The 13,832-nt window shown below is 44.4% G+C and overlaps 1 pseudogene; it reads right to left on the reverse strand.

Annotated features, from left to right (window-relative positions):
• Nucleotides 1-5,132: 5,132 nt before the first annotated feature.
• Nucleotides 5,133-10,239, reverse strand: LOC118492481 (annotated as a pseudogene).
• Nucleotides 10,240-13,832: the final 3,593 nt, after the last annotated feature.

Here is a 13,832-nt window from a genome sequence, read left to right on the forward strand (position 1 = left end):
TTGAAAACTTCCGCTTGTTACCTCCCGATGACTCCACATGAGTCTCTTTGCCAGGGTTTGCAAGTTTTTCTAGTCTAATGACATTCGTAACGAGTGCCAAGCCCATTTTACTTGCAGCCATAGATGTTGGTGGCGTAGATGCTGTCATTAAGCTCAGGACTTGAGGTGCCAGTTCCCAAATGAAATGTCCTAATTTCCTCAATTCTGGTTCTACCAAGTACGGAACGACTCGTGCCAAATCATGAAGTCTTTGCATGAATTCCAACATTTTCGGACCTTCCATTATCAGGCTCTGGAATTCACCTTCCAACCTCTGGGTTTCTGTTTGGGCGCAATACTTCTTACGCATCATTCCTTTCAACTTATCCCAAGTCAACGCGTATGCTGTAGTTAGGCCCATTATTCGAACCTGAAGATTCCACCATAATCGAGCTCCATCTTGAAACAACTCAGTAACGTATGGGACTTGTTGTTCTGGCGTACAACCACTCATTCGAAATATGGATTCCATACTTTCAATCCATTTCACAAAGGCTATGGCACCCCCAGTGCCGTCGAACTTCGGAGGCTTGTAATTGAGGAAGTGCCAGTAGGAACAACCGTTATTTTCTGAGGTGCCTCTGCTAGGTTCGGAGCGTAGGGCCTCGTGCTGTGCTATAGCTGCAGCAATTATCTTTTGAAGTTCCGCCTCTGAGGTGGGCGTGCGCATTTCGCGTCTTGGTGGCATCTTCTAAAAGATGTTTCACGTAGGATAGGTCATAGCAGGTGAAACGCACGTATGTATTCAACAATATCAGCACATAACATCTCATGTTATAAATAAATCAGCCATATAACATCCCATGTCATAGAACATAAACAATAGATCACTGCGATTGCATTGCCACAAATCGAGACCAACATGTAAGGTTTACAGTTACCCAACTGTATCATGCAACATCAATGACTTAGTAGGGGACGACCCTGGGCAAGTCGTGCGATCGCTGGACATGTTCAGGAATCTCTGGTTCGTCTATTTTCAAATTCCAGGACTCCATCTCAAGCTTCTGTTATTCCAGTCTTAGAACCACATTTCTCCTCAATCATTTCCTTGAGCTCGTCCCACCTCAGTGCATAAGCAGCATCTGTACCAAGGGTCTGAATCCGAAGATCCTATCATGAGAGTGTGCCATCTAGAAATGACCTCCGAGGTAAAGGTAACACTCTGTTGGGGCGAACAGTTAGTCATTCTTAGAATGGAGTCAATCTTTTCGGACCAACGAACAAATGCAATGGCGCTTCCTGTTTCGTCGAAGTTCAAGGGCTTGCAGTTCAGGAACTGCTTATAGGTGCGGTCAGTTGGGGGGGGGGGGGGGTTATTTCCAGTAGTGCCATCGCTGTGCTTAGAGCGGAGTGCTTCATGTCATGCATTTGCCTGTGAGATGCGTTTTTGCAGCTCGGCTTCTATCCTTGGCAACATACTGGTGTTTGTGTCACGCATGGGTGGCATTCTCTTATGCCGAAATGGCATGAAGTGGGTTAGACAACTTTCCAATTGTCTATGAGATACATAGCACCATAAGCCGTCATGTACTCACCCAATTTTACACGTAAATCTACTCAATGTATGGGTGGGGAAATAAATTTCTGAGCCTTCACACAGGCTTGCCAATTTGGCTTGTTGCTTGAAATATAATGAACTCGAGGCTTCATCGCCTTGGTCATTCGTGTTCGAGTTATTTCCTGCTACATTGGTTTTCATTAGCTTGACCCGCAGAGTCCACTAGGATTTCTGTGCACTACAAGTCGTTATTATGTGGGCCCCCGTAATAATAAATTGTCTTGGACAGTTACCCCAAATTTTCTCTTGTCCAAGCAGATGATCAATCAAGGAGCAATAGCAGGTGTATCGGCATGAACAGGGTCATGCTCCAATGCGGTGTTAGGAGCAACGCCTGGCTTAGGGGCCCCGGCTGGCTCCGGATCAACAAACTCCATCTCAAAATCAGCTGGATCAACCATCACAGGGGGTTACGGGATCCTCCAAGGGCTGGTCTAAGTGTATGAACTCAAGGTCATGGTCTGGATCAAAACCAGGTGGAAGAACAAGATCACCCTCAATACTGTGATCAAACTCAAAGCTGTGTGCGGGAACTGGTGCAGCTGATGATGCCGTATCAGGGTCGGCGTCGTGTGAATGGTGCTGCACTCCCTGTATATGCGAAAATGCGGATGTCAGAAACTCAAATGAGTCTGGGACAGGGGAATGGGCATGAGTTTTCCCCTGCAGGAGCGTCCGCAAGCAGTAGGCCATTACCAGCAGCAATAGGGCCTCGCCCTTAAATGGGTCCTCTTCTAATAGATCGCTATCATCGTCAGGGACCACGTCGGGGGCATATCAACAATGGGATAAGCGGTAAGGGGCACAGGAGCAGGGATCACCGCGAGTGGCAAATTCCCAACAAGATGGCCATCAGTAGGCTCTGTTACGACATCAGGCAGCGCAAAAAGGGCTGAAAGTCGTCATCGTCTGTGCCAGTAGTATCGGAAATGTACACCTCGTGCTCCGATGAAACTATGTCGTCTGATACTATGGCCATGGGATTCGTAGTGTCCATCTTTCTAGTACATGATGAAAGCATGACGTTCGTAACACAACACATATACGTATAACAATCGATCATATAATCATATAAACATGTTAGTCAACAATAAACAATCAAATAATTCTCCTAGTCCCACTAGCCTCCCAGTCTCCTAGACTGACATTCCTAGTCCCACTAGCCAAATTCCTCCCAGTCTCTAAGACTGCTCTATCATCCACCTCGACCTCTTAGATCGAGCCTCGGCCTCCAAGACCGAGCCTCAGCCTCCAAGGCTGAGCCTATTCTCCCTAGTCTCACTAGCCCTCTACCTCGATCTCTTAGATCGAGCCTCGATCTCCAAGACCGAGCCTCAGCCTCCAAGACTGAGCCTACTCATCCTAGTCTCACTAGCCATCTACCTCGATCTCCTAGATCGAGCCTCGGTCTCCAAGACCGAGCCTCAGTCTCCAAGACTGAGCCTACTCTTCCTAGTCTCACTAGCTATCTACCTCGATCTCCTAGATCGAGCCTCGGTCTCCAAGACCGAGCCTCAGCCTCCAAGACTGAGCCTAAAAATAAATAAATAAAATGTGCTCAACATTTGTTTGTAAAAACGTTTTGGATCTGGACTTAAGTGGTATGCAATAAAAATGTTTTCGTGAGAGCCCTAGTGATCATAGTCTAGACTCGAGAAGGAATCCTAGTTCGCTATGATAAGAGCTCTGATACCAAGCTGTCACACCCTGGCTTTGCGGAAGCGTGGTTAATTTGGTGTGACTTCTTAATACCATAACTTAACCATAACAAAGCTATATGAATAAAATCATGCAAGATCATCCATTTGATTAAGTTTTAAAATCCAAAAACAACAACATTGTTTTAACGGGCAAACACCCTAACAACCATAACCTTGTTCAACAAACATTACAAACTTAAACATAACACAAACACGGTTTAAGGACTGTGACTTGTCCAGGAAAGAGTCACATTCCCTAAACCCGGATGACCTCGTACTAGTGCAGCGGGAAAACGTGCCATACCGTGCCAGATCCTCTAATTCCCTGAAATACATGTAAGTTGAAAAAACAACAATAATGTTGAGCGAGTTCATGTGTAAGTGAGTAAATACACCTTTGTATTTATCAAAATCCTGGTATGTAGCAAATAAGGAAAAAGAGATCACCAATGGTTTGCAAGGCCATTGATGTGTGTGAAATGCAAGTAGGAAGGCTCAAACCTAGCAGATTTATGCGTCGGGTACAAAGTCATCCCGAGGTCCGTTATGATGGGCCTGGGACTGGGCTCGCTACACCCAAATAGATCTATCGCTCCTGCCCCTCGGTCCTACCCCGAGGATTAATGGCCTCAAGTTTCCGCCTACCCATTCACATGATCTAAGTAATAACCCTCCTTACGCTAACCATACCATGTAAGAAATATTCGTAATCATAGTAACATGTATTTCACCCCCGCAGTTTAGAAAACTGAAAACAGTTAAGAGAAAAGGGGGACATGAACTCACAGTCGGTGCGTCTCTACCAAGTATACTCCAAGTCAAGCAGCTGTGCAATGACCTACAAGTTCTAATTCTATTAGACGGACGGCCGTGCCTTAGCTTTATGGTTTAAGTTTTTGGGAAATAGTTAGACAACTATTTCATGTTTACATTTGGTAAATACTTGGTAGTGATTTTCCTTCCCAAGGATGGGGGATTTAATACATGTGTATTCGTATATCTTGAAAATATATTATTAAGTCTCACTTAATATATATTTATTTCTAACTCCAAAATATAAATATTTTTCTCAAAAATATTATATTTTACTTCACAAAATTCTCCCAAAATAATATTTTGACAAAAATACGCGTTCATAAATATTTCTGTAAAATGCGTAAGTTACGTTTTAACGATCGAGTGGTAATAGTAATTACCGGTGTAACTTATATATTTATCGTGAAAGCGTTCGTATTATTTTGGATTCGTTAACGTTCGGTAATATTATTTATACTCTAAAAATAATATTTATACATTTCACAAAATAAGTATAAACACGCATCAAGTGATTTATGAAAAATATATATATTAAATATATATTTACTAAGCCTTATTTTGTGAAATCCCACCTCCGATAATTTTGTAAATAAATTCGTGACGAAACTTATATTTTGAAAACATGTCGAAAAGTCTTTCTAACACTTATAGTGAAAATAATTCTAAGTGTTAGGTTTTTAGGAAAATTTCGCCAGAGTTTCCTTGGTAACTGGAGGTGGCCACGCTTTCAAGCGTATCATTTTCTTTTACAAATCAATTCAACAACTTCTTTATTCGATCAAAACAATTTTCAACACAACAAACTAGTTAACAATTATGTAAATCGCATAAATCACATGAACTTGTAGTTTTCTAAAATTATAGTGTAAATCTCATCGCTTTTAGCGGATCTTTATATAAATTAGTCCGGTTTCGTAAAAACCCCGTTTTTATAGAAATTCCGTCTTTACAACTTCTCGTCATCTTTTACAAAAATTGTTATTTTGTCGAAACTTTTGTGTTACACAACTTATTTGACAAACTCACATCATCCATTTCAAATGGGATTTGTCCTGTGGACACACGAGCAATCCAACCCGTAGGATTTCCTTTTCCTCTTCCCATTCTGACTTCTGTAGGTTTCCCGGTAATAGGGAGATCTGCGAGAAATCTTACCCATATCTTACGATTTATTCGGAATTGTCCGCTCATAGTACGATGGAATTGCCCAATTCTAGCTCGACGCGCTGCTTCAATGGCTCGATATGAAAGATGACCAGCTCTACAACTTTTAGTGCCACATCTTCCAAAACCAAGTCGTGTACCGTCCGGTTTGCAACCCCTACTACATCTGCCTTTACGATATTTACTAGATTTCGTACATTTCGGATATAGCACGTCCCCTTTCTTTTTGACTATATGAAATCCACACTTTGACACCTGAGATTCCGTAACGAGTAGATACTTCCGCAGGAGCATAATCTATTTTCTGGTTAAATACATTACTAGATGTTTTTCCATAATTTTCGCATTCAGTTCTAGCTATTTCTGCACCTTCTGATCGACCTGAACAACATATACGGATCCCCTCCACCCCTTTTTTCATTACTAATCGAATATCCTTCACTATTTGACTAAAAATGGAGCGAAATGATCTTGTTTTGTTCCTCGGTTGAAAAGAGATATCTTGAGCAATCGGAGAAGCACTTTGATAAACATATTTGATTTTGACCGACTCAATTAAGGTATTAGTCTTTGTTCTATTAGACAACAAAGATCGCATTTTTTTCACTTCGTTCAAATAAAAGGTGTACCCGTACGGAATTCTTCTGTTTCTCAGTATGATCTCTATCATCATCTCTATTCCCTTTATCAATTCTCCTATCCCACCTAGGTCTATGAATTTCTCTATCAATTCCATTACCTTATCCTTAGCCATGAGGTTCCAACATTTTTTCCTGAATTTTCGTAGGAGTTGTTCCCGGGCATACTCAAAAAATTTCTTATACACCCCAACCCCGTCCCTTGGGAAAAAAAAGGTAGCACCGAAGAAAGGAAAGAGCGAGATGGTGGTTTTTGTTGTTCCCGCGAAGCGAGGATGATTCGACCAGCGAATGAAGTGGGTCAACTTTTTGTCTTCGGCCAAAAACTTTTTCTCGCTGGTCGAGCTTTCGACAAAAAAAGCGAAACGTATTCTCTTATCTAAGCTTCTTCCCTGTGCATGAGCTCCCCCCATGGTAGATGGTTCAACCACGCCCGGTTCCACGAAATGATTAAGAACTACGACGGGGTCGAAATGCATTTGGTTCTTTGTCTTCAATAAGTATTGCATGACCGAATAATTCAAGGAAGGGCGCACCGCAGGGAGGGTCCTTTTAAGTGGATGACTCGTCGGGCTGTCGGAGGGGGACTTCTTTGACTTCTTTGAGAAAAAGAACTTGAATAACTTCTTTTTTCTGAAGGAGTCGTCATTTAGGAGGGCTATGTCATTTACAAGCCCGGCGTATTTCGGATGCTTGAAGGCCCCGCTGACCCGAAGTGATTTAGAAAGATTCTTCTTTATCGATGGTGATCGTTCATGGTATCCATAGCGTTGCTTCTTTTTCGGCCAAATCCTGATTTCGTTTTGCTTCTCCCGGTCGTCGAGCCTGATCGACTCGACTCTTTTCCCTGCCCCCGGCCTCTCACTTCGTTTCGTTCTTCTTCTGTACCGTCGCTTGAATGAAGACACCTGATCGGCCCGACTTTACCAAATGCCCACCACTGGCCCTTCCCCTTTCCGGGTCTGGATTTTTCGCGTCGTTTCTGTCGTCGTGGTCGACGGGGAAGAAAGAAATGAATGAATGTTCTTTTGGGAAAATGTAGAATAATACACCTACCGAGACGAAAGCCAAAGGTGAGTCTAGTAGGTGGACGTATCGAACCGAAATAAGATCTAAGATTGACATCTTGATACACTGATTTACCATAATAATAAATAGAGTCAATGCAGGCTCCGCCGTGGGAAGAGCCGCTTCTTTCTTGCTTGATAGGGGGGGCTTCCATTCACCAGCGCAGACTAAAAGTGCTCTCCGAACCGTGCTGGATAGTCACCCATCACACGACTCTCAAACCCAACCTGTGGTGGATCCCGGGTGACAAAGTAAAAGCCTTTGATCCTTTGCCCCATACTTTGAGATGCTCCTCCCCGCCGATCAAGCAGCGACGCTGCTCTTAGCTTTAAGCCGCTATGGTTCGGTTCGGATAAGTCAAGTCCCTTCGGTCAGTTCGCTCAGGTGATCCTCCCTTATCTTCCCTAACGTTCAGAGTTGTTCTGGTTTGAAAAAGAAAAAAGGTCGATTTAGGCTCCTTCCCTTCCACCGCATAGCTGCGGTAGCAGGTACTACGAGCCCTCTGTCCCACGCATTTAACCGGCTCGCGTGGTTCACCGGTTCCACCGAAAACTCTCATTTGTTGAAGCGGAGCATAGTGCGCTTTAGGCGCCGAGCGAGAAAGGTCTCTTCTTTCGTTTCGATTATTCACTGATCTGAAACTTAGCACTTGTTTTCTTATTGATTCCAGGGGCGGCGGCGTTCTTGAATGAAGTCTATCCGAACCGAATTAGCACTTATCAGATCAGGCGAGGCCTCTCCAGCGGAGCTGGGCGCCGGGGCCCTGGTTGCACTAGCGATTGGCACATAGGGGAGTGGTTGCCCGGCTTTCTCGGCCTGGTATCCTGCACCTCGCGTTCATGATATCTACATTCAACTGTGCCCCGGAGACACGGTCGAAGCACGCCCGCCCAGTGTGCTTCTTTCACGACATGCTCTGGTCCCGGGTGTCTTCCAGTGGTCTTCTAGCGTTAGAAGAAGTCGTGTCCGTCCCGGACATCTGCAACGCCCTTCCCGCTTTACTTTTTTTAATCTGGGGTGAAGGAAAAGACTGACCCCTTCGGTGACTTTCGCGGTTGCCCTCACTGAACCGACTTGAATCTGAACTATGATTCAGATCAAGTCTTACCGAAATCGGATTTCCTTTTCGTGCCATATGCGCTTAGACTTTACTTTTTTCCCTTTTTGATTCCCGGTCCAATATTAGTTCTCGAAGATCTTCATTTCCGTGTAGAAGAAAACTCTTGATGACCTCCTTCAGTGATCTTACAACGAACAGGATTCCATTGTCAATTCGTACGGAGCAATCAAAGAATTCCGGCAAAATAGAAGAAGATGTGACCCAATTTTCCTGTTTAAAAGAAGATCTCTCTTCTTCTTCATTCTCAACAGGAATGCATCAACAAAACTTCCCTTCCATATAGATCGTCGTGGCATGAACTCAGAATTTATTCGCTTCGATTCCGCCCCTACTTCAATGAAAGCTAGCTCCTACTCCTCCTTCATCGTCGTTGGTCTTTTTTTACATTGTATAGTGAGAAAGCTCACCCCTGCCTTTAGACGAGATCTTATATATGATTCTCGTAAACCCTAGAGCCTCTTTTCCTTCTGCCCAGCTCCCGAAACACGTTCGACTTGCATGTGTTAAGCATATAGCTAGCGTTCCTTCTGAGCCAGGATCAAACTCTTCTTTTGACTAGACTATGAAAAAAGACGGGTTCTATTCTATCTGGTAGAGTCAACAGAATGGAGTTCCTTGTCTGTAACTCAAGAAAGTGCATCTCCTTCTCTGCCATTCCTACTTTATTGATAGCTATAACCTATTAAGAAGGTAGGTTCAGTCCAGGAGGCTAGTTTGAAATGAAACCCGGACTCGCTGAGGTTCACACACCTTTCTTTATGAAATTACACAGCAAGCTTCCAGCTTGGTACTAATACCTCTATACTCTAGAGGGGCTATGGAGAGGCGCGCAACTGTGCTTCCTCGCTTCGCCAATAAAATGATTCCTGGTTGAAGGGCGCGCTACAGGCCTACGCTTGTTCCTGCGCGAGAATTTCCGGCTTTTTGGCCGTATCTTGCTCCTTTCTTTCGCCTCAGTAGTGAGCGCTACTAGATCTGATTCAACTGAATAGGGGACTTGGATATGCTCTTGCTCCCGGCAGATATGCTGGGCGAGATAGTGAAAAAGGGGAAAGTAGAGTCCCCTATAAACGTACAGGCAACCACTGCTACCTGTGCTGCTTTGTTCGTATAGATGTGATGATCTCCTACCTCGGCTGGAACTTGCCTCTGCTTAGGGTATGAAGCCCCCAAATCTAGGCGAGGTGATGGCGGGGAACTCTCACTTTTTGTATTTCTATTATACCTCGCCCGGACAGCGGCGAATCTTAACGCGCGCTGCCCGACAACACAAAAAGAATTGCGATTTACTGAACACAGGCGCTTACTTATCACAGATTCTTTTTAGTCTTTTTCGGCACACTCGTGGAGTTCGCTCGAAGTCGTCGCGAGCTCTACGTTTGAAGCTTCAACACAGTCACTCCTTAGTAGCTCGTTGCTACAACTTCTCTTTGGCTCGCCCCTATCTCTAAAGGGGCCCTAAGCCAGCGGATCTTGCCCCCTTGTCCGGGTCGATACCATCCTATCTTCTAAGTGACAGACTTGAGCATTCATTTCTAAAGTTGCTGCTCATCTATGTAAAAATGATACTTTTCTCTCGGCCTATTTAATGCCTAAAAAAGATCTGTCTTATCTCAAGCATGTGAACCTATCCCATCTAGCAGCAGGGTGGAGAGCGAGACTGACCATTCATTCGACTATTCTAGAGCCTATTCTAACTCCACTATAAAAGAAGGTCCTACTACTTGTGTGAAATCAGTCGCTTGAGAGCTTCGGGCTAGGTTATGGACGAGAGGCTAGGTACGATTTCCGAGCGATTCAAGGAGAGAGCGATGACAGTGACTTTATCCTAGCTAAGAAAGGTAATCGATCCCAGCTTAAACTTTTTACTTGGTAAAGTATAAGGTTCTACCGAAGCAGGGAAGCTCTAGGGTTTTGCTAACCAGTGTGAAGTTGAGTTATATCTTTCCCTAGTTCATGCAAGGCTAACCTTCGGGTTTCTGCTTTCAGGCAAGTCGCTAAGTCGTCTTAATCCAGCGACGAAAACTCCTGCGCTAGGAGAAGCGCTCAATCCCGTCGCTTCGTCGCTCAGTCCGTTGCTTCTTCCTTTCCGGCTCTTTAGACCAATACCAATTCCAGGTGCGTATTCCATTCGTGCATCTGCAGTTTCCTTTTCTTTCTACTTGCTCTGTTCCAGAGCAGTCCTGACTATGATGTAGTATAGGGAATTCTAATAAAACAGAAAGAGGAGAAAGCGCCATAGTGAGAATGATAACCGCTATGTAGCCAAGTCAAAGTACTAGAAAGAGCACTATACAGATTGCTGACACTTCTTGTTACTTGACCAAATCACAACAAACAAGAAATACTAGGAGTCACATGACATTTTTCTAACTAAAGCCAAGCTAAGCTAACGGGAGGGAAAGGCCCCGAAGCAAGGCAAAAATCGAGCATCGAAGTGAGCATATAAGAAGAAGTGCTTAAAACTAAGTAAAAGGGCGACCACCTTCAACATGAATTACTTTCTGGAAGCAGGCTATGCCGCCACACCTCCCCTGTGAAAGAGGGCTACGCAGCTGATTCGGTTAATCCTAATATGCAATTTCCATCTCTTCTATAATCGACACTATGAATATCGTAAGATAAGAAAGCTGCTAGCAGAGGGTGATCGTGGATTGGTCAAGTTCCGTGTACTGATTCTCCTCGATATTGGGTTGGTGTTCCGTTAACTATCCTAAGAGTGTAGTGTGGTGGTTGGGCCTACCCATAGAGGAAGGAGTTGGTAGCAGACAAGTCATTCAGAAATGAAACTTCCATGGCGTAGATTGACCGTTCACGAATCTGTCTTGAAGAGCGAGATCATTATTGCATAGATAAGGTGCCTATCTTGACGCGGTACTTCCAGAATGCTATCAGAAAAGCAAAGAAGGGGCTGTTGTTGATACTTGTTTGATTCGAAACTGGTGAGTAGTGGTTTTCTTTTTCTTTTTTCCCTTGGTTAACAACCAAGCAAAACTCTCTATATTTATTCACTACTCCTACTCCTACAGGCTTGACGGACTTAAGGAGGTATTTTCTTTATCTCAACCAAAAATGCAAATCATGATCAATGAACTTCTTAATGCCGTGGAACCCGGATGGCAAGAGGCTTCAGCAAGAATGGAGAGTAGAGTGTAGTGCAATGAAGTGAAATGTACCGTCACCTGAAATTTCATAAGAGAAGAAAGATCGTAGCGTAGCTGTATAGTAGAAAAGTCGCGAAGCATCAATTCTCGTAGAAAAGATAAGAGAAAATGCTCCTTATTCTTTCTAGGGGGGTCGCGGAAAGAATTGGGTTCGAGTCCCAGAGCCCCTGATGTGACAAGGCGAAGCCTTGGTTAGGATAAATGTTGATTTGAATGATGAGATTTCTATCTTTTCTACGGGGGAGTGGATGAGTTCTATAGATGCTCTAGAATGGGTATTCCTCACAATTGCTCCAACAGAACGGGATTGCCCTTCAGTCTTTTTTAAGACTTTACTTCGGTCCGCTTCGTTCGTTCCATGGATCTTGGACATTTTCGTTTGTATAGTATCCCGGGGAAAGAAGAAAAAGGCACGTTGAGATTTCGAAAGGCTTTGAGAAGAGGGGCAACAGTGAAGATGCCGAGAATGGCCGTGTGTCTATGGGGATTACCGGTCTTGGTAAGAATCTGTTGCAAATGCATGTGAGGGAGGAATGTCTGCATTAAGATTTAAAACTTGTCGTCTACTTGAAGGAAATGTTTGGAACAGGGAACTTACAATAATACAACACCGCATTCTTCGAAGATTGAGGAACAAGACGAGATCTGTTAAGAGAATGATTTATTCTCGAAAAAATCTGAATAGTTACATCTTGTTTGCTGTAGGATCCGTCTTTTTGGTATTTTCCGCTTCGTACTTTCCATGGGGCTTCAAGATATATTCGTTTTTCATGGGATTACACCGTGATCTTAGGTGTATAATTTTTTCCTTACTTTTTTCGTGCGCTCTTTCTTTATTCAAGTGGCCTGGTGTGACGCGGGGAACCCCTCCCCCCCCCCCACTTAGTCCACCGGGGCAGCCTCTTCCTCAACCGGAGACGCCGCCCGCACATGCCCCTGTCCCCGTCGTGATCCCACAATTGCCCCAACCTCTACTCTCTGATGAAGAGAGAAGTAGGATCCTCTATCAGAGGTACTTGATCAACAATTGGGGAGGGAACGACGACCTTGGACGTATGGTCTCCACTATAAACGCTCAATTGCTAGTGGAACGATACGTAGAAGCTGCCTTGGTGAGTGATGGGTTTCATCCCCAGGCCATACTCAACGAGTACCGGGACATCCGGGGCTCCCTGCATTCTCCACAAGGGCATCTTTTGAGTGTGCGTACGTATGAATCGTACGTCACTCAAATTAGAGAACTTGGAACCCGGGAGAGCGTGCCGTATCGGCGTGTTCTAAGAGCAATCAATCACGATCTGCTTTTACCACGTCGGATCGGCAACAGGTGGGTTTGAGGACGGACCGTCAAACTCCAAAAGTCATTTTGTTTCTGTTCCTATATATACGGGTCCGTGCAGCATTTCCACGATATCGTTCTGTGGGCGTGCTATTCCCCCAGAGGTCATCCAAACCTTCTTCTTCTTTACATTGCATCGCTTGGCATCCTAGCCGTTACTAGATACTGACTCATTCGCCTTGTTACCCACAACGTTCGCTAGCATCAAATTACCCTCCCTCAGGAGTCCAGATCTCAAAAGAAAGGACGATTTTCTTTACCCTTCTCAAACTCTAAAGTGCTAGGATATCTAACCGGTTATCAAAAGTGCAGGGCGTAGCTACTGGCCTTGATCAGACCCACAGGACACTCATGGAATGGTATTGATTCGAAAGAAGGACTCATGGAATGGTATTGATTCGAAAGAAGGTATGACATATTATACATAAGTTAGCAATGGTGTTCTCAATCAGGGACTTCATCAATCGGGGCGAGAGGGAGCTGCTTCGAGGAGGCGACACCCACTAGTTTTGTCCGGGTCAAACTCTCCCCAAAGCAGGTAGGTGAGAAGGGCTCGGCTCCATGCAGGTCTTTCACCAACGGCTGGCACTGAATTAGCGCGATGCGAAAGAGTCCGGGCTTAGTCGGCGGGGATAAGATTCTATTCTCGGAGTCAGAACTACTCCTATGCAAGGCTGTCGTCTCATGCTACTAGGGCACGCTCCCTTCCCTAAAAGAGGACAGCCCGAAAAGCAGGAAACTCAAAACAGCAACTCACAATTGCATAAGTGATCACTGAAACTTTGCACTTTGAAAAGACCTGCATCTGAGAGGGCTCCTGGACTAACTTGGAAGGGTGCAGCTAATTTGAAGTGCTAAGACAAGAAAACAGGGATGTGCCTGGCTCAGTTTCTAGTATGTGCCCATATTCAAAATTAAGACTAGGACATGAATACTAGGCTATGATATTGTTTTATCAAGAAGGAATCGATAATCATAGTGGGCATCTTTCTCCCTTCTTTCTTTTCGGGTTCAATAAGTCTCTCGGGCGGGCGAAGGAGATGCATTTCTGGTACTGGTGGTATTGGACAAGAAAAAAGGGAATCATTTCTTTCTTCTTTCTGCCTTTCTTTCCCATGACGACTAGGAACGGGCAAATCAAAAATTTCACTTCGAATTTCGGACCTCAACATCCTGCTGCTCATGGTGTTTCACGATCAGTATTGGAAATGAACGGAGAAGTG

Source organism: Helianthus annuus, chromosome 5, assembly GCF_002127325.2.
Source record: "Helianthus annuus cultivar XRQ/B chromosome 5, HanXRQr2.0-SUNRISE, whole genome shotgun sequence".
NCBI classification, from domain to species: Eukaryota; Viridiplantae; Streptophyta; class Magnoliopsida; order Asterales; family Asteraceae; genus Helianthus; species Helianthus annuus.